The following is a 22,814-nucleotide window of genomic DNA, read 5'->3' as shown; positions in this document are numbered from 1 at the left end:
TGAGAAGAACTAACTTCTCAGTTAATTTCACCAACATAATTCTATCAAGAGTGTTAGTAGAGAGTCTAGAATCACTTAAATAAGTGCCAGTCTCCCCAGGAAGTGATGACACAGGGTATTTCAGTACAATCTGTGTCCTTTGAGTATTGAGAGCAGGAAAACAGAGATTCACATCCCAGATCTTCAATTCCCTGTGCTCTTCCTGTTCCTGAAAATGCCATCTTAACAGATCTGTTCAGCCTGAAACATGTCACCTAACTTCAATTTGATCCAAAGATGTTTCAGGGAAGAGTCTTTGATGCTGGACATATGTTCAAAGGATGTATCACCAAAGTGTGAAAGGAGACTAGCATTCCTCTCACTTTTGATACTACTGAGTTAACACCTACATAAATTTTTATGAGTACTTTCCTTCATAGCTATCATTCTATTTTCACACCTCATGTCCTGCCTCTGGCTTGTCAATGGCTATTGTTTGACAGCAAAATGGCCAAGTGAGGTTCTAAAAAAAGAGTATTTCTTTTATGTAAGTCCTTTGGAAGCCAAGACAAAGATTAAATTTATGGTTCAGCAATTTCTTAAGATGTAACTTTAACAGCTTTAGTTCTGCACATACAGACTCATTAGTAATTTCCACATAACCTCTTACAAAACATCACATCAAATTACCTGCTTTATATTGACTTCCTGTGTTCTTTTTGTGCCTTTGAAGGTAGGCGTGAACAGGTTCAGCAATCGATGGCTCTTTTGTGTCTGACCACATGGACTTTGGTCTCAGTGGGCTGATTATTATTGAAAGAAAGAAAAAAGTGAATTTCAGAAGTGTATAATTTCCTGTTGAAATTTTTTATGAAAACGAATTGACAAAACAAAATTAAACCTTTGTTTTATTGAAATAGTTATTCCTATGTGGGGATCATGACAATGATGCTCAGTTTGGATACTGTTCATGACACTTAATAAAGTCATTACTCTTTAAATCCTATATGAATTGATGAATTCAGTTAAATTGTATAAAATGAAAATATTTTAATAATGGTTGGAATTTTATAGCATCCAAATATTTGTTGAATTCATAGAAAAGGAATTTACAGAAAAAGAAATTGATATATAAAGAAAAGAAAGAAAAAATGTAATCAATTTTTCAATAATGAATATACAAAGTACATCAAATTTTAGATTATAAGTCTACTTTATTCAATGCATCTAGATAACTGATCAAAAACTTCATAAACAATGATAAAAGAAAAAATTGGAAATTCTATTCTTTACCAATAGAATTATAAAAATGTTCAGCTTTCAAAGCAAAAATGCAAAGAAAAGTCACTAGACAAGCATGAAGCTGGCACAAAATTATTGTTCTGTACTTAATGTTGGGTCTAAAATTATTGTGGTTACAGGTTCCACACGTACAAACTACGAAGTTAAGTAAATTCAACAATCTTTTAAATAGTCTACGCCACCAAAAAAGCACTATAAGTCATTTTAAACATATCTAAATAAGCAAAAATAAAAACAGCAGAAAATGATTAATGTGGAAGTTAAGACATGTTAGCAAAAATACAATTGAGTTACAGAAAAATTAGCAATTCATCATATACATGAGACAGATGAATGGATATAGCGGAATAACTTGGGTAACCAAATCTACAAAATTGCTTTTTTTGACATATCTTCTGAATCTTATGTAATGTAGCACTACTATTTTTATTTGCTATGACAAATAGAATTTTGCTATTTCTCTTTGCTATCAAGCCTTGAGAGTAGAGAAAAGAAATGTTATAGCAAATAGAAAAAAGTATGTAAAATATGACAAAGAGCTGGAAGCCTTAGTTTAGTTCAGAGGTCCTTAGAAAATACTGTCTACCTCAAAAATGAAACTTTATCTTTTTTTTTTTTTTAACAAAGATCACTTAACAAGTAACCAACAACCTATTTTAAGAAAATGATATGATAATGGTTCTCCTAAACAAGTAAAATTGAAAGAGCTCAGAACAAATAATTTAGTGGGTATCAGTCACATATTCCTCTACCACCTACTAAAATATTGTCAATCATTCCATTTTTAGGTCTTGAACTTGGCCTTAAGAATGTTAGGGATGTCGATGGGGTAAGGAATCTTAAAAAAAATGAATTTGCTGAACAAACTCTAACATAGAGAAGACAACATTCCTGTTCATTGGTTTCATTTTACTCTCTGATAAAGTAGATAAGAAATGAAATTGATCAGTGGTGATTTGATTTTTGGATTTGCATTGGATTTGTTTTATCTATATGGCAAACAAATCCAATAGTGAGGAATGATAATACACAATTATGTCTTTAACAGCTTCTTTATGTACGTGATGCCCCTAATAGCAGCATTTTGAGTATAATCCAAACATACCCTACTGAATATTTAAATGTCCATGGTATAAAAATTCTTCTCTTCCTAATACTGCCCTCTTCATTGAAAAAATGTCATTTTTTTATTTTATGCTTACTATTTACCAAATATTATCACATTAAATTCACAAAAATTCTGTCATTAACCCTTTGTAGATAAGGAAACCGAGGCTTAGATCTATTAATTAGGTAGTCTGAGATTTACTTTGCTAGAATGAGTGGAGCCTATATTCAAAACACAGTCCTTCTGATTCTTGTGATTACTTGTAGACAGCCAGATTTCAGGACAAAGTTGTAAAACAGGAAATAAGTTAATGCAAACATGTTATCCAGGTTGCCACCACTAATGTACTATTGATTCTGCATCCTGAGTGATATTTTAAGGAATCTTACAAAATATGTCCTCAAAAATGTCCACCTGGTGATGAAAGGGGGTATTATTTATTCACAGAGTCTCATCCTCCACAGACCAGGAGTGACCCCCAGCAAATTAATTCAAGCTCATTTCCAGGTTGCACATTTTGGAGTACCTAATAAAAAATCCTAGAGTTGGATGCAAATGCTAGGAGGTTCTGTTTGGATGAAGCAATTAAAAACCTGTTCTGAATTGATCATAGAAGCAGTACTGGAATGAGAAGTGGGACCAAAACATTTTGAAGCAGTGTATAAGAGGTGTTCAATACACTCTACTTCTACCTTCTCTAAGGAAACCATTTTGAGAACCAATTGTTTCTAAGTAACTTTATGTTACTCAGAAAAACTGAAAAGCATATAACTGTTATATTGACCATAAAATCTAATGCAGCATATGTAGTAGGCACTGAATAAAAAATTGCTGGTTTATTTAATTATGATTCTTCTAAGTTGTATTATTAATGTTTTATTTATTACATTTAACTTGTTATTGCATTCAAAATCTATTTTGATGCATAATTTATTTTTTTCTAAATTGTTTCTCCTATTACCAAAATAAATACTGAATAATCCATCTTTTCAGCAGTTGAACTATAAGTCTTCTTTCATTTTCTATCTAGTATTTACTTAACATATATTATTAATTATTTAATTATGTAGAGGTCATGAGCATCACACATGATGTTGCAAGAAGACTACTGGGCAAACTGACTGGCACAAAGCAGACATCCATGAATATTTGTTCTTTTCCTTTTGAAATACTATCTGCCTCCATACCTGCTAGCACATGCTGATAATGACTTTAGTAGGAATGAAGAACTATATTAAGACTTCCTGATTAACTGGTATCACAACCATTCTGGATCATGTGCTATTAGCTTAAGGTTTAGTCCTCTTTCTATCACTCTATATTTCTTCATTTCTTTTTTTTTTTTTTTTTTTTTTTTTTTTTAGATGGATTCTCACTCTGTTGCCCAGGCTGGAGTGCAGTGGCGTGATCTCAACTCACTGCAACCTCCACCTCCCGGGTTCACGCCATTCTCCTGCCTCAGTCTCCCCAGTAGCTGGGACCACAGGCGCCTGCCACCACGCCCGGCTAATTTTTTTGTATTTTTAGTAAAGACGGGTTTTCACCGTGTCAGCCAGGATGGTCTCCATCTCCTGACCTCGTGATCCGCCCGCCTTGGCCTCCCAAAGTGCTGGGATTACAGGTGTGAGCCACAGCGCCCGGCCCTCTTCATTTCTTAAATTTAACCATCAGAGACTAATCTAAAGCCTTTCATCCCAAAATATTTCGCCTTCCCCTTTTTTCTATACAATATGAGGATTTTTGGAATTTCAATATTCGACAGATCTACTTATTCAGAAAATAAGGGAATAAAGAAAATAAGACACAGCTTCTAGAGGCAGGATACCGATCCCAGTGATAGGAAGGATGACCCATGCAAAAAAAATTAATTTCAGTTATGTCTATCTATTCCCAGAATAACAGGCCAAAAAAAATTTTCCCAGGTGTGTTTCCACACACTGCCCAATTTGCGCAAAAGAACAATGTGTCTATGATATCAAGACTATATTTCTAGTTGTGTTTTGAATGTTAGATAGAAGAAACCTGAATTTCAGAAAAATTTGGGATATGGTGATTTGAAGATTAAAACAACCAAGCATGGTGTTAATTTAATCATCTATGTATGAAATAATGAGCACTGTGACCCACACACTTAGCTCAACCACCATGCATATAAACTAGGAAATGCATCAGGGAACTGTAGTTCATAAGACCATTCTATCCAAAGTGTTCAACTTCTTGTAATTCATATAGTCAACTTACTCCATGTTTTTTATTTCCTCTGTGCATCAGCAATAGCTGTGATGACATTTCTTAGATGTAAGGAAAACCATGCATGCTATATTATGAAACAATTTTATTCTGCATGAAAATATGGATATGCCAAGTATTACAAAGTGTTGTTAACTTAGTCACTGGTTTCTTTCTGTCTTTACCAGAAACTTCCTATATTCAGTAATTTTCTTAGCAAAAAATTCAATCGAAGGAAGCACTATGCTGTAATGATTGTCATATGTGCATATTCAATGCCTGTATTATTTCATTTCTTTTTTTTAAAGTTTATGTCATTTGTTCAGCTACCTTTTCTATTTAGGGGTTGACAAAAGAATTTTTTTTTTTTTTTTTTTTTTTTGAGAAGGAGTCTCACTCTGTCACCCAGGCTGGAGTGCAGTGGCGCCTGGGACTACAGGCACCTGCCACCACACCCGGCTAATTTTGTTTTTGTATTTTTGGTAGAGACAGGGTTTCACCATGTTAGCCAATATGGTCTCAATCTCCTGACCTCGTGATCTGCCCACCTAGGCCTCCCAAAGAAAAATGTTTTTAAACAAAGTTGGGAACATAGAAATTATGGATAATTAATTAAACTGTGTTGTTTTAGTTATATATTACTGATTGATATTTATTAAATTAGGAAAAGCCCTCTTGAATGTGCTGTCACATAAGCTGACTTTGTCTAAAAAAAAAAAAAAAACAACAACTTCCAGAATGAAAACTTGAATTTTTAGTTGGTTTTAAGTTTTTAGTTTTAATCAAACTATGAAGAGAGATCATTTCGGCTACAGGTAAGTATGTGAAATCATTTGTTTTGAGGTAAAATACAAAAGCACCTGTCCAAAAAATATGGAAAAATTATCTTCCTCTGATTACTTTTATTAGAAAATAAAACTAATACTTAAATGTATGAGTTAAGAATGAGGTTGAGTGTGGTGGTTCACGCCAGTAATCCCAACACTTTGGGAAGGCCAAAGCAGACAGATCACTTCAGCTCAGGAGTTTGAGACCAGTCTGAGCAACATGGCCAAACCTCATCTCTACAAAAACAAAAACAAACAACAAACAAAAATTAGCAGGGCATGGTGGCACATACCTGTGGTCCCAGCTGCTCAAGTGGCTGAGGTGGAGGGTCATCAGAGCCCAGAAGGTCAAGGTTGCAGTGATGATCGTGCCACTGCACTCCATCCAGCCTGAGTGACAGAGTAAGGCCCTGTCTCAAAACAAAACAAAACAAAAAAAGAACGAGGAAGAGAGTAAGAGATTAATGCAGCAATGAGAAACAGTGACAAATTCACAAGAATTATACAGTTTCTGAACATTTTTGGAAGCAAGAAGTAGGTTTGGAGAACAATACGAAAGAAGTGATAAAATAATGTTACTGTTGTGATACCATTTCAGCTGTTAGATAAAGAATGAAGACTGAAAAGGAGGCTGTTCTCCTCCCCTGAAAGCACTATTGATAAGGCAGGGGATCAGAGAAGTGTTGGGTAGAAAAGAAAGGGGCATGGTCCCTGGAGGGCTCCACCCTGGGGCCTGTGCCCACAGACCTAAACGAAGACAGGCATTTCTGTTTTCTGCCCAAAAAGTTGCCTTTTGGTCTGCCACGCCCCCCATCTTGTTCCCATAAAAACCCGAGACCCTAGCAGGCATAGACACAAGCAGCTGGACATCAAGAGACGCAGAAGAACAGACTGGCAGACACCAACAGATACCGACAGGCCACGGAAGGCTAAACAAGGTGGAGGCCAGGGGAATGCCCCGGGGCGATGGGAGGAGAGTCCCGCCGCTGGGCAGCCTGACTCCAGGGGAAGACCACCTTCCCACTCCATCTCCCTTCTGGCCCCCCATCCATCTCACGGGGAGCTACCTTCACCACTCAATACAATCTTGCACTCATCCTCCAAGCCCACGTGTGATCCAATTTTTCCAGTACACAAGAGCAAGAACTCCGGATACAGAAAGCCCTCTGTCCTTTCGATAAGACAGAGGGTCTAACTGAGCTGATTAACAGAAGCCACCTGCAGACAGCAAAGCTGAAAGAGCACGCTAACACACGCCCACTGGGGCTTCGGAGTTGTAAACACTCACCCCAAGATGCTGCCGTGGGGTGGGAGCCCCAAAACACTCCCTACCACCTGCCTGCATGCTCCCCCCAGGGGTTTGAGCATCAGGGTATGAAGAAGAGACCAAACCCCTGTCGCACACCCTGCGTGGGGGATAAGAGAACTCTCCCGTTTCACTAGGATAAAATATCAACTAGTCTTGACACAGCATACTTTGATGTGCAAATATTTTTCTGGCAGATTCTACATTATCAATGAGATTTTTTGAAAGTTCATAAAATAGGATTTCATAAGCTGACATAAATTTCACTTTATATGAAGTTTCTAAAAAGCTTAGCCCACCATAATTAGGAGCCTCTATGCTGAGATGACAGAAAACTCATTATTATCTACCCTTATCTATAAAAGGAAATGTTTGGCTCCTGTATTCAGGAATTCCAAAAGCAGGCCTTGTCCTACTGCAAGCTTTAGACATGGGCCCAAAAGAAACCACTCGAACTCAAATCTACCAGTCTCTGGATTGATTTCTTCAAGATGTTTCCATTACTCAGCAACCTCTTCCCTCATGGTTGCAGGATACCAGTCAGGTAATCCAACTATAGCCCCTTTTGTTTGTTTGTTTGTTTGTTTTCCAATACAGCAGGAAAGATAAAGTATTTCTAGTAGCTATGAATGTCATATACTCACTTTCATTGGATGTCTGGGTTATGTATTCATTCCTGAGCTAATCTTGAGGCCAAAGAAATGTAAAGTTGAACTGGCTTAGGACACGGTCAAATGTACCACTCCTAGAGAAAAGGGAGCAGCCACTTCCAATGCGGAGCACATGGGCAGAGGGTGGGGAAGGGGAGATGGTCCAGAGGGAAATCAGGACATGGTTTCTGGATCAGTGTCCTGAGACTATTGTAACAAGTTACTACAAACTGGGTGGCTTAAATCAATACAAATTTATTCTTCCACAGCTTTGTTGGCAAGAAACTCAAAATTTTGCAGGAGCCATCTCCCTCCAGGGACTTTAGGGAAGAATGGGATCCAGGCCTCTCTCAGGTTCTGATGGCCCCAGGCACTCCTTGGCTTCTGGCTGCATCACTCCATTGCCAGCCTGGATTTCATCATCACATTGCCTCCTCTGTTTCTCTCAAAGCTCTTATTAGATCTGTAAGTTTATTTATGTTCCAGCCATATAATCCAGAGTGATCTCTTCAGCTCAAGATCTTTAATTATATCTGCACAGGTTCTTTTTCCAAATATGATAAAATGTACAAAAGTTTTAAGGATTAGGACGTGATGTCTTTGTGTCACTGGTAAACTGGGTTATTTCTCTACTTTATTTTGATCACAAAGAAAGAACACCCAATTGAGAAAAAGGCAAGCAGGTTTTATTCCTGGCCAGGAATGGAGATGGAGTGAGCTGTCACTCTAAAGAACCCCTTCCTACCTCCAGAAGCTGAGCTATGTGAAGCTGGGGAATTTTCAGAATTGAGATGTGGGGTGGGGAGGTACGTAAACACGTGCAGGCAGGAACTCCAGAGTGAAGGCGCAGATCATACACATCCCTCTTCGTATGATGTATATTTAGAAAATCACGATGATTTTCTCCTGTGGGTTGGGACTTTAGCATTACAATTATATGTTAATGATTTAAAGGTAAATGGAGGGGGACTGGGTACCAGTTCTCACTTGAACCCATCTGGCATGGTTCTTATTTCCCTCTGGTATTTGGCAAAGGATCATAAATCTCTTGGGGGCATCCCAAGCTATTTGGGGTTCATTAAGTAGCCATGCCTGTGGATCAGGAGATTAAATTGAAAAAAAAAACTGTCAAAATAAAAATTCCAACTGCTTAGGCTGGCATTATCCTGGTGACATTTGAGTGGATAATATTCAACCTATTACAGTTACCCAACAATATGAAATGGGAGCCTAGTGGTCCTAAACAATGGATGCCCCACACAGTCAACGTATTTGTAAGTGGAAGCAATATGATATGAGTATCCCTATCAGATTTGGTAACCAGGTTTGAATCTTAGCTGTGCCTCTTACTGACGTTGTAGCCTTGGCAACTTAACTTAAAATCTCTAAGCCTCAGTTTCTTATGCACAAACTAGGCATAATAAAACTATCTACTCTCACAGGGTTGGGAGCTGATTAAATAAGTATGTGTAAAAATTTAGCATATTGCATAATGCATAGTACTGTATAAATAAATATTAGCTAGTGGTATTTGTCTGTTTAGTTTTTATATTTGCATTACAAATAAAACACCTCTGATTATTTTAGCATCATTATCTGCCCTAGTATTGGGCCACAAGTGGAAGAAGTATGATAGTATGTAAAGAGTGAACATCTGGGAGGTAGGAGACCTGGCTTCCTGCCATGGATCTGAGACCATACAGAAGTTATATCCTCTTGAGATAGCACATTCTATATCTACAAATGGCACATTTAGATCAGAGGTTGGAAAATTATAGTCCATGGGCCAGAGCCAGCCACACTCATTCATTTAGGTATTGTCTATGGCTGCCTGGCTGCCCTACAACAGCAGAGTTGAGTAGTCCCTAGGGCGACCTGTCTAGTCAGCAATGCTGAAAAGACACCATTTGACGCTTTGCAGTTTAGATGGCTTAGATGTTTATCTCTGTTTAGATGCTTACTTAGAACTTTCTGCCTTGAGTTTCTGTAGTTCCAAAGCCTCACTATTCATGTTCTTCTGGGCCAAGTAAACCAACAGATCACGAAGCTAAGTTATCTAGGGCATGCACTGAGTTATAGAGCATCAGAGATAATTAATAATATATTTTCAACTGAACCAAGCACTACTTGATCATTTAATTGGAAGAGGAGGATAGAATCAAAGCAAAAAAAAAAAAAAAAAAAAAAGGAAATATTTCCTTCTTGGTAAATGACAAAAGTTTTTTCAAACAGAAAATTGTCCTCTTTCTGTTATGGTTTAGCCTAATTAGGATACATCTGAGAAACAGATGGTTTAACGTAGAGACTGTTATTTATTAGAAAAGTAGGCAAGTAATTGCAACACTATACCATTCTCTAATGTTGCCTAGTATAAAAGTCTGTTGGACTTTTAAGGAATATATAAGAAGAGTTGTAATTGGCATGTCAAACTACCAGTTAGGTATATCTGGCTTCTACTAGTATTAATGTTATAATTGGCTGGCTTCTAGCTCTCCTTGACTGCCCTTGGCTTTCATGCAATGAGGGTGCTTTTTCCTTAAGATTACTACTCTTTAACAACTGTGAGGAAAGGAACGGAAAAGACAAGAGAGAAGATAGAAAAAGAGAGAGAAGGATGGAGGAAGGGAATGAGGACGGAAGAAAAATTTGGTAAACACTCAGTAAGAGATTGTCTTTGCATCTGGGAGGGAATGGTCTGGGTCTAAGGCAGTGGGATTCCTTTTCTGGCTATTTCCAGACAGCCTCCTCTATTTACCCTAATGTGCTAAAGAATGTAATTTCATATGTGTGTCTTGATGTGACAAGGACTGGGAAGCACCCTAGAATCTTAATTGGTGGGGGTAATTTTTTCCAATTTTTGGAGATGTGGGGCCACTAGGTCATTCACCCCTCCTTTCCTAGATTCCTAACATATTGATAATTAGTCTTTATTAGCCAAATAAAGGAGAGTTCTCAACATTACTGTAAAATAGATAGATAATGTAACACAAAAAACCTTGGCAAATTCTATCTAGCATGCATTTGAGACCTACCGCTAAATTTCCTTAGATTGATGGATGCCACCGTGGAAAGGAAAAAATAAGGAGCCGAAGGAAGGAGCTGGAAATATGCATCCAAATAATCATCCCTTAGAATCGGAAGTCTCTTCCTCTCTCTAGAAACACAAATGGAAGAGAACAAGCATTTCTTCTAACAAATTTACATAATACAGCAACTAAACCTAGACGTAAATCCAGGAACTTGAGGTATTAGGACTTTACTAGTTGTATTACTAATTCCAGCACACAACAACTTCTCTGGGCCTCAAATGCAACCTCTATCATGTACAAATCAAAATATCTTACCTTTTAGAAACCACTGTAACATATCACCACCAGCAATTCCTTCCCTTCTAAGATCTGAGATACCGTAAAAAGTGACTCACACTAAGTTCTTGGGAGAACCATACGCTCTGACTTCATTAGAAGAAATTAACTTATCGTAACATCTTTATTCGAAGAGATGGTAGAGTGGGAAGTGGGATGGTATTGTAACACCATACTCTCTTATTTTGTAACTCCCTATTTATAAAGTGCACTGTAATTATTGCTTATGGAATTGAAACTTCTTTAAAGTCTTGTGGGGGATGATGTGTGGAAATTACGAGTTTTTCTACTGAAGAAGAAGTGTATTCATGGAAAGAACAACATCACAAAATAGTAGAAATGACACCCTGGGAGCCAATTAAAAACAAACAAACAAACAATAATCTTGGGTTATAAATTAAAATATTACTAATCTTTTAATTTAGTCTAGATCTGCTAATTATCTTGAAAGAATGTGATAATTGTGTTATTATTTTAAAAAATGTATCCCAGGGAAATTATACTAATGTAAAATAAATTTGATTTTATAGAAGTTTACTTTACTAGAGATTAATATAATATATGCAGCATAACACCTTAAATATATTTATGGACATATAAGAATGACATAATCAGTTATTCCTAATTATTTTGATGTATTTTATACTCATTTAGGTGAGTAAATTAAATTATGAAAAGATGTAAAAGATAATTTGTATAATGAATGTTGAAAGCACTGTAGTTTTGACACAGAATTATTAATGAAATTATTTGTCTTGGGAGTTAATTGCAATATACATCAGTGTTAATAATTTATTTTACCTCTATTCACCCCAAATAATTACATTTGTATCATAAAAGAAACTATCTTAAATTTAATAGTGCTATAAAATCATAATTAATCGTAGCATAAAATTAATTTGTAATTTTTCAAAAATATTCACCAGAAACATAGATATTATCTGCAGTAACATAGAATTTTCTGTTTACACAGCACTTTTGTTTAATTGGGTGTGCAAAATTGTCATTTATAAGTAACACAGCATTCATCTTATGATCCACAAATTTAAAGAAATTATTTTCTAATGTATATTTTTTGGCAGTAGCAGAGGATAGAGAGTCATGCATATAATGAAATTTTGACCCTAATAAATTGTGCTGTGGAACAAATACTATATGTAAAGTATATAGTGAAATTCTTAGAACAAAGTCGCTGTTCAAAACCTATGATTTTGCCATTGCTGATTCAAACAGGAAAAGATCAGTGTTGAACTACTAGCAAAAGCTTCAAGGCAGAGATGGTTGTTTGAATTCATTCTATCATCCACGTAATCACCAAAGTTTTATTGATCATCTATTGTATGCCAGACATTTCCCTATGTAATGGAGGTGCCATGGTGAGAGACACTATACTTGCCTATAGTTTAAAATGGGAAAACTAATAATTAGACCAGCATAAAAGGCCTATTCAAGCTTATACACCATGTTAGTGGAAAAACACAAGACAAGAAAATAACCGCTGAGCAATAGCCACAACTGAAGTACTCGGCAAATCTCTCTTAAACCAAATGAGATCAAATGTGTGAATCACCTAAACCAGTGCTGAGCATAGTATAGGCAATGGAAAAACAAAATAATGGTTACAACTGTGCTATGATGAAAATATCTGCTTTGTAACTCAGACTAATAGACACAAAATGTCAGGACCATACATAGGAAGCATACACTGCTCTGATTTCATTTTGTATATAGTGAAATATCAGTCTGCTCTAACACCTGAAGTATTACTTTGAAAATTTTGTAAATTTGTTACTAGGTATATAGCAGATACTTCTACATTATGGAGAGAGCATTTAATATGAAATCTAGAATCTTAACATCAAAATTTAAGTACAAGACTGAAAAAAGTAAAGTGTCCTATTCACTCAACAAGTTTTCATTATCTGGTTTGTGGGAGGTGCTTAAGATACAAAGATAAGTAGGATATGGTTCCAACCCTCCTGGAATAAGGTGCCATTTGGCATTTTTAAGCAGGAACAGCAACTGGGATTATGAGCAATAACTGAATGAAATAGATATTTGACTTAAATAAGAAAATAATAAGAATATGATAGAGTTTTCCAAATATCTAAAATGCTGAGATGTTGAAGGAAGATTAGATGTCACGTAACCCAACAGACCAGAGGTAACACCAAGTGAAGGCAATTCTAGCTCACAATGGAGTATCCAATATTGGCACTTGCTTTCTGGAGACTGTAGCTATTCAGGGAACATGTTTTATAATCCTTGGTCAAGAGTGCTGGAGAGCACTCCACTTTTCCTCTTCCATGACTAGAGAACATGTCAACTATGGTGTTCTTTACACTGAACCTAGATATATTCCAGAATATGTCTTAACATAGGATTTCAGGCAGCCATTACTAATGAAATAATCAGTATTTTAGCTGAAATATTGTTGCTATTTATTGAGGAGATAGAAGAAACTCCTCAATAAGTTAGTGATTAGAAGAGTTTACCAAAGTTTCCTTCTAAGTGAATTCAATTATCTCTCCCATCCATTTAAAGCTTGTTAGTCATGCCCTTGCTATTTTCTGTCTTGCTAGAATAGAAGAAAGCTTTTAGTCTCTTCTATATGGAAGCATTTCTATATCATTGATTATTTTTTAGCCCAAATTATTTGAAACTTTTGCCTCTTCAGTCTTGCTTGTGCTATAAAACTTGATATCTTCACCTTTCTCTAATATGTATTTTTCTTAGCTGCCTCTGTAGGTAAAAACAACATTTCATTGCTTGTTTCTTAGGTACTTCTCTGTGATATCCAGTTCCACTATTCTTTAACAACGTGCTGTAAACTTTTAATACCAAAAAGATTTCCTTGGCATAGATGAATCTAAGTTCAATGTCTTGGCACAGATATTAACCTAAATTCAATGTCTCGCACCAGTCTAAAATGACTGGTATTATTACTGTTAGGATTTTTTCAGCTCACATTAAAATTATTGAAATCCAAAATGTCCTAGAAAAGAAATGAGCAATTGACATTCTAACTCATGGTGTTGCAATCATTAACTCTGTGACCTTGGGCTTTTGTTTTCTCTCTTTTTCTTTTTCATTGAGATAAATTTTTTATATAGTAGAAAGAATGAATCTCAAGTTTACAGTTCTATAAGTTTTGACAAATAAATACATCAATGTAACAATCACACAAACATAAATATAGAATATTACCATCACCCCACAATGTTCCCTCATGCCCCTTTTCGGTCAGTTGTCTTTAGAAACAATAGCTGATATGTTGTCTGTTACTGTTGATTACTTTTGCCTGTTTTAGACTTGATATAAAAGAATTATGCAGTATATTTTTGAGAATGATCTATGTTGTCATGTGCATCATTTTTATTATATTACACTATATTTATATACCAAAATTTGTTTATTCCCTCATTGTTGATGAACATTTGGGTTGTTTCCAGTGTTTGACTATTATGCATAAAGCTTCTGTAAATATTATTTATAATTGAAGACATATGTTTTTATTTTTCCTAAGTAGACAACTAATAATGGAATTTCTGGATTATAGGGTACATGTATCTTTGAAATCAATGGAAACTGTCTAGTACTTTTGCAAAATGGTTTTACCATTTCACACTTCTACCGGCAACGTACTTCTAGTTTTTTCACATTCTTGTCAATACTTGCTTGTTATTGTGAGAGATTTTTAAAATTATTATTATTTTTTATTATACTTTAAGTTCTGGATACATGTGCAGAACATGCAGGTTTGTTACATAGGCATACACGTGCCATGGTGGTTTGCTGCGCCTATCAATCTGTCATCTACATTAGGTATTTCTCCTAATGTTATCCCTCCCCTAGCCGCCACCGCTGGCAGGCCCCACTGTGTGATGTTCCCCTCCCTGTGTCTGTGTGTTCTCATAGTTCAACTCCCACTTATGAGTGAGAACATGTAGTGTTTGTTTTTCTGTTCATTCTCAGCAAACTAACACAGGAACAGAGAGAGATCTTAATTTTAGCTATGCCAGTGAGTGTGTGGTGGCTTTACTTTGCTTTTCTATGATATCTAAGGAAGGTGAGAATTTTTTCATGTGATCATTGACCATTTTTATACCTTCCTATATAAATTCTTGCTTAAAGAATTTTGCATATATATAGTACATCTATCTATCTATCTATTGTTTGTTTTTTTTTTTTTTTTTTTTTTTTTTTTTTTTTTTTTTTTTTTTTTTTTAGATAGAGTCTCACTGACACCCCGGCTTGAGTGCAGTGGCACAGTGGCCTGATCATGGCTCCCTACAGCCTCCACCTCCTGGACTCAAGCAATCCCCCCACCTCAGCCTCCTAATGTACTGGGATATTACAGGCGTGAGACACCATGCCTGACCCAAATTTTTTCTGCTACTTATCTTTTCATTAGGGATCTGTAGAAGTTCTATTTATTTTAGGGATAGGAATTCTTTCAGATAAATATATGAAAAATGTTATCTCCTTGTGTCTTGTGTGTATATATATATTAGAATATATTATATATATATTCTAAGTGTCTTTTGATTAGCAGAACATTTTTTATTTGGGCAAAGTCCAATTTTCAATTCTGAATTTTATTGTCAAAGTTTTTGTATTCTTTCTGAAAAATTATTGCCTCTTGAATATATTCTCTTTTGCTTTCTTATATAAAACGTACAGGCGGCCAGGTGCAGTGGCTCATGCCTGTAATCGCAGCACTTTGGGAGGCCGAGGCAGGCGGATCACGAGGTCAGGAGATCGAGACCATCTTGGCTAACATGGTGAAACCCCGTCTCTACTAAAAATACAAAAAATTAGCTGGGCGCAGTGGCGGGCACCTGTAGTCCCAGCTACTTGGGAGGCTGAGGTAGGAGAATGGCATGAACCCTGGAGGTGGAGCTTGCAGTGAGCCGATAGCGCCACTGCACTCCTGCCTGGGCAAAACAGCAAGACTCCATCTCAAAAAAAAAACAAAAAACAAAAAACAAAAAAAAAAACAAAAACTTATAGGCATAATACATAGTTATATATTTTAATGTATTAGGTGGGATTGAAAATTTATATTTTATATAGGTATTCAATTACTCAGCATAATTTGTCAGAGGAAAAAAAGTATATTTTTTCACCCAGAATTATATGGATGTATTTGTTGAAAATTAATTAACTTTATATATGTGGATCTGTTTCTGAACTCTAGATTTTATTCCAATAATTATCTGTGGTCACACAAATACTCCAGTGTCTTTTTTTTTTTTTTTTTGATAGAGTCTCTCTTGCTCTGTTGCCCAGGCTGGAGTGCAATGGCGCCATCTTGGCTCACTGCAACCTCCACCTCCTGGGTTCAAGCGATTCTCTAGTCCCAGCCTCCTGAGTAGCTGGGACTACAGGCGCCCGCCACCACACCCGGCTAATTTTTGTATTTTTATTAGAAACGGGGTTTCACCATATTGGCCAAGCTGTTCTCGAACTCCTGACCTCGTGATCTTCCTGCCTCGGCCTCCCAAAGTGCTGGGATTACAGGCGTGAGCCACTGCACCCAGCCCCACTGTCTTAATTACATATTTTATAGCATGTATTAAAGAAGTGTAAGTAGATTCTGGATATTAGCCCTTTGTCAGATGAGTAGGTTGCAAAAATTTTCTCCCATTTTGTAGGTTGCCTGTTCACTCTGATGGTAGTTTCTTTTGCTGTACAGAAGCTCTTTAGTTTAATTAGATCCCATTTGTCATTTTTGGCTTTTTTTGCCATTGCCTTTGGTGTTTTAGACATGAAGTCCTTGCCCATGCCTATGTCCTGAATGGTAATGGCTAGGTTTTCTTCTAGGGTTTTTATGGTTTTAGGTCTAACGTTTAAGTCTTTAATCCATCTTGAATTGATTTTTGTATAAAGTGTAAGGAAGGGATCCAGTTTCAGCTTTCTACATATGGCTAGCCAGTTTTCCCAGCACCATTTATTAAATAGGGAATCCTTTCCCCATTGCTTGTTTTTGTCAAACAAATTTACAAGAAAAAAACAAACAACCCCATCAAAAAGTGGGCAAAGGACATGAACAGATACTTCTCAAAAGAAGACATGTATGCAGCCAAAAAACACATGAAAAAATGCTCATCATCAGTGGCCATCAGAGAAATGCAAATCAAAACCACAATGAGATACCATCTCACACCAGTTAGAATGGCAATCATTAAAAAGTCAGGAAACAACAGGTGCTGGAGAGGATGTGGAGAAATAGGAACACTTTTACACTGTTGGGACTGTAAACTAGTTCAACCATTGTGGAAGTCAGTGTGGCGATTCCTCAGGGATCTAGGACTAGAAATACCATTTGACCCAGCCATCCCATTACAGGGTATATACCCAAAGGACTATAAATCATGCTGCTATAAAGACACATGCACACGTATGTTTATGGCAGCACTATTCACAATAGCAAAGACTTGGAACCAACCCAAATGTCCAACAATGATAGACTGGATTAAGAAAATGTGGCACATATACACCATGGAATACTATGCAGCCATAAAAAATGATGAGTTCATGTCCTTTGTAGGGACATGGATGAAATTGGAAATCATCATTCTCAGTAAACTATTGCAAGAACAAAAAACCAAACACCGCATATTCTCACTCATAGGTGGGAATTGAACAATGAGATCACATGGGCACAGGAAGGGGAACATCACACTCTGGGGACTGTTGTGGGGTGGGGGTAGGGGGGAGGGATAGCAATGGGAGATATACCTAATGCTAGATGACGAGTTAGAGGGTGCAGCGCACCAGCGTGGCACATGTATACATATGTAACTAACCTGCACAATGTGCACATGTACCCTAAAACTTAAAGTATAATAATAAAAGAAAAAAAAAAAAAGAAGTGTAAGTAATTCAAATTTGTGCTTCTGGTTCAAGACTGTGTTGCATACAGTAGATACTATGCATTCCTATACAAATTTTAGATGCAGTTAGTCAATTTTTTAAAAGGCTACTGGATATTGATTGGGGTTGCAAAGTGTGTAGACACAATTAGAGAGTATCAGCATCTCTTAACAGTATTTCCTTTTTCAATCTTTCCATTTATGCAGGTCTTCTTCAATTTCTATCAGCAAAGTGTAAAGCTTTCAGTGTAAAATTTTTGCATATGTTTTGATTAATTTACTCTTAGAATTTTAGGTTTTATCGTGTTTTCATAAATATGCTGTTTTTAAAATTTCTTTTCTGTGATGGTTAATATGGTCAACTTGATTGGATTGAAGGATCCAAAGTATTGTTCCTGGGCATGTTTGTGAGGATGTTGCTAAAAGAGATTAACATTTGAGGCAATGGACTGGGAGAGGCAGACCTACCGTCAATCTGGGTGGGCACCATCTAATCAGCTGCCAGAGTGGCTAGGATAAAACCAGGCAGAGGAACATGGAAGGATTACATTGGCTGAGGTTTCCAGCCTTCATCTTTCTCTCGTGCTGGATGCTTTCTGCCTTGGAATATCAGATTCCAAGTTCTTCAGCTTTTGAACTCTTGGTTCATACCAGCAGTTTCCCAGGGCAGCTCAGGCCTTCTGCCACACACTGAAGGCTGCACTGTTGGGTTCACTACTTTTGAGGTTTTGGGACTCAAACTGGCTTCCTTGCTCCTCAGCTCGCAGATGGCCTATTATGGGACTTCGCCTTGTGATCGTGTGAGTCAATACTCCTTAATAAACTCCCTTTCATATATACATCTATCCTATTAGTCCTGTCCTTCTAGAGAACTCTACTATATTTTCTGTTTTTTACTAGAATATTGAAATACCGTTGATTATTTTATATTGACCTTGTATCCTGCTACTTTAAAAAATCTAATTATTAATCTGTAGATTATTTTAAATGTAATTACACAATGTGTTAACAAATGTCCATTTTCTTTTTGTTCTCTAATTTCTATGCTATTCTTTCCTGTCTTACTGCCATGATGCTAATCCAGAATAATGTTGAAGAGAAAACGTGAAAGTGGCATCCTTACTTTGCTCCTAATTGTAGAAATGTTAACACTTCTCCATTAAGTATGATGTTAGCTGTAGCTTCATTTTATAAATATCTAATTTTAGATTTTAACATATCTCTTAATTGTTACTTGTTACAAGTTTCAAGATTATTGAATTTTATCAAAGGAGTTTTTTGTTTATTAAGATAATTATGTGATTTTTCTTCCTTATTCTTATGTAACACATTACACAATAATTGATTTCAAAGGTATGTCAATTTTGTGTTCCAATAACTTAATCCTGGTATATTATCATTTTTATATATTGTTGTGTTTGTTAAGATTTCAATGACGTGTCTGCATTTGTGTTAGTAAGGAATACTGTCTAAATTTTTCTTTTCTTATAATGTTTATTGTCAGATTTTCACATCTGATTTATACTGGCACCATTTTAAAGAATTGATACACATTTCCTCATCTAGTTTTGAAAGAATTAATGTAAATTGCTATTATTTCTTAAATATTTGATATGATCCATCAGTGAAACCATCTGGCCCTGGAGTTTTCTTTGTGAGAAGTTGTCTAGTTATTAGTTTAACTGCTTCTTTTTGTATTCATTTTAGTGAGTTAGGGAGATTGTCCTTGTCATATGAATTATTGGATTTATTAGGCTAAAGTTTTTAATATTATCCCTTCATTATCCTTTTCATTTCTGTAACCTATATAGTGATGTTTCCTATTTCTTTCTAGATATTTGTGTTCTTTCCTTCTTTTTTCTTGAAAAGTGTTGATATTGATCTTGTCAGTTTTTAATGAAAAAAAACTTTTTCTTTTGTTAATTATTTTCTATTGTTTTTTCTTGACTTAAATATTTTCTATTCTTGAAATATACAATACATTGTTATAAGCTATAGTCACCCTACTCTCTAATAGAACACCAGAACTTACAATTCCTAACTGTAACTTTGTATTGGTTGACCAACATCTCCTAGTCCTCCCATCTTCCCTATCCTCCACAGCCTCTAATAACCACTATTCTAGGCTCTACTTCTATAAAATCACAATTTTACATCCCACATGTGAGTGTGATCATGTGGTCTTTGACTTTCTGTGCTTTGCTTATTTCATATAATGTCCTCCAGGTACATATCTGCTACCAAAAAATGATAGGGTTTTACTCTTTTTTTTATGAAGAATACTATTCACATTTTCTTTATTCATTTATCTGTAGTTGGACATTTAGGTGGAGCATTCATCTTGGTTATTGTGAATAGCACAGCAATAAATAGGAGTTCAATTATCTCTTCAAAATACTAATTTCATTTCCTTTGGATATATGCCAAATAATGGGATTTGAATTAGATGGTAGTTCTATTTTTAGTTTTTTGAGGAACCTTCATACTCTTTTCTTTCTTTTTTTTTTTTTTTTTTTTTTTTTGAGACAGAGTCTCTTTCTGTTGCCCAGGCTGGAGTGCAGTGGCACGATCTCAGCTTACTGCAGCCTCCACCTCCTGGATTCAAGTGATTCTCTTGCCTCAGCCTCCCAAGCAGCTGGGATTATAGGCGCCCGACCCAACACCACGTCCGACTAATTTTTGTATTTTAGTAGAGAGACGGTTTCACCATGTTGGCCAGGCTGGCCTCCAACTCCTGATCTCTGGTGTTCTGCCCACCTTGGCCTCCCAAAGTGCCGGGATTACTGGTGTGAGCCACTGCACCCGGCCCATACTCTTTTGTATAACAGCTGTTTACATTCCCACCAAGACTGCATAAGAGTTCCTCTTTCTCCACATCCTTACAAGCATTTGTTATTTTTTGTATTTTTGATTGTAACCATTCTAACCGAGGTAAGGTCTCATAGTGATTTTGATTTGCATTTCCCTGAAGATTAGTGATATTGAAATGTTTTATTAAAAAATTTTAACTGATTGCTATTTGTATGTCTTCTTTGGACAAATGCCTATTCAAACCCTTTGTCCATGTTTATATTGGATTATTTGTATTTTCGTTATTGAGTTGTTTGAGTCCCTTATATATTCTGGATATTAATCCCTTGTTAGATGAATAGTTTTCAAATATTTTCTTCCATTCTATAGATATCTGTTCACACTATTTCTTCCTTTACTGTGCAGAAGCTCTTAAGCTTGACATAATAATATATGTCTATTTTTGTTTTTGTTGCCTGTGCTTTTTTTTTTTTTTAAATCCTTGTTCAGTCCAATTTTGTCAAGCATTTCCCCTATGTTTCACTCTAGTTGTTTCACAGTTTTGGTTTTGGGTTTTACATTTAAATCTTCAATCCATTTAGCGTTTATATATACATACATATATATATATATATATAGTGAGAGATATGGGTCTAATTTCTTTCTTCTGCAAATATATATCCAGTTTTCTCAGCACCATTTATTGAAGACACTGTTCTTTTCCCAGTGTGTGTTCTTGGTGTCTTTGTAAAAAATCAGTTGGCTTTAAATGCATAGATTTACTTATCAGTTCTCTATTCTGTTCCATTTGTCTATGTGTCTTTTTATGGCAGTACCATCTTATTCTTATTTATGTTTGCTTTACTCTTGTCATTTGGGTTTAATTGCTCATCTTTTTAAAAATCTCCTTGAGTTATTATCTTATTTCAAAACTTTCATGTTTTCTAATGTATAAATTTGAGACCATAAATATTTCCCTCTCAATTTTTAAATTTTCTATATATTATCATGTCAAAATATTTTCTAATTTCTTTTCTTTTCTTTCTTTCTTTTCGTTTCTTTCTTTTTTTTGAGACAGTATCTCACTCTGTCTTCCAGGCTCGAGTGCAGTGGCTGGATCATGGCTCACTGCAGCCTCACACACTTGGGCTCAAGTGATCCTCCTGCCTCAGTCTCCTAAGTAGCTAGGAATACAGAGGCATGCCACTATACTTGGCTATTTTTAAATTTGTGTGTGTGTGTGTGTGTGTGTGTGTGTCTTTGTGTGTGGAGTGGGGTCTCACTATGCTGCTTGGGTTGGTCTTGAACTCGTGGCCTCAAGAGATCCTTCCACCTCAGTCTCCCAAAGACTGGGATTACAGGGGTGAGCCACCACACCTGGACTATTCTAATGTCTTTCATGATTTCTTCTTCAGTCCACTGACTATAAGTGTGTTGCTTGATTTCAAATATTTGAAAAGTTCTAATTTTATTTTTGTCATGTATTTTTAATTTTATTATGAGCCAAGAATACATACTGTTTATTTTTAATCTTGAATCAATTAGTACTTGATTTACAGCATATGGTCTATTTTTTAGTAAATGTTTTATACATACCTAAGATGAATATGTATTCTGAAGGTGTTCCAGGTGGTATGTTGTAAATGTCAATTTCATCACATTGGTTACTACTGTTGCCCAATTTTTATATATCCTTACTGATTTCTGTCTTTGTGTTCTATTAATTTTTGAAAAAAACATTTATATTTGTAAAATATCCTTATTTACCTCTGATAATACTCACTTTCCTGAAATCTACTTTGTTTGCTATTAATATGGGTTTCTTATGATATGTGGTTGCTTTGCCTATCTTTTCCCAATTTATCATTTTCAACCCGGTCATATCTTCATATATGCTTGTAGTATGATTCATCACTAAAACTAGTCTGACAATATGTTTCTTTTAGTTGGAGTGTTTAGTCCATATATATCAAATAACATTATAGTTATGTTGAGTTTAAGTCTGACATCTGGCTATGTGTTTCCTAAAAGTTCTGTCTGGTACTTTGCTCCATTCTTCCTTCTTGTTTTTGTCCTAGTTGAGTACTTCATATTATTTCATTTGATCTCCCCTTGTAATCTATTAGCTATATTTCTTTGTTTTATTTCTCAGTGGTTGCTACTCAAGTTAATATTATACCTTAACATGTATAATTGTATTTGCCAAATCTGCTAATATTTTACTTCTGTGAATATCAGTATTTATTGCCCTAAACAGTTAGACATTTTTAAATAAGAAAAATATAACCTATTTTATATACCCACATATTTACTATTTCCAATTGTCTTAATCTTTTCTTCACTTTTTCATGACAGATTATTTTAGTTTTTATTTCCTCCC

The sequence above is a fragment of the Pan troglodytes genome, chromosome 4 (genome assembly GCF_028858775.2).
Source record: "Pan troglodytes isolate AG18354 chromosome 4, NHGRI_mPanTro3-v2.0_pri, whole genome shotgun sequence".
In the NCBI taxonomy this organism is placed as follows: Eukaryota; Metazoa; Chordata; class Mammalia; order Primates; family Hominidae; genus Pan; species Pan troglodytes.
Note: the sequence above shows the minus strand (reverse complement) of the source record.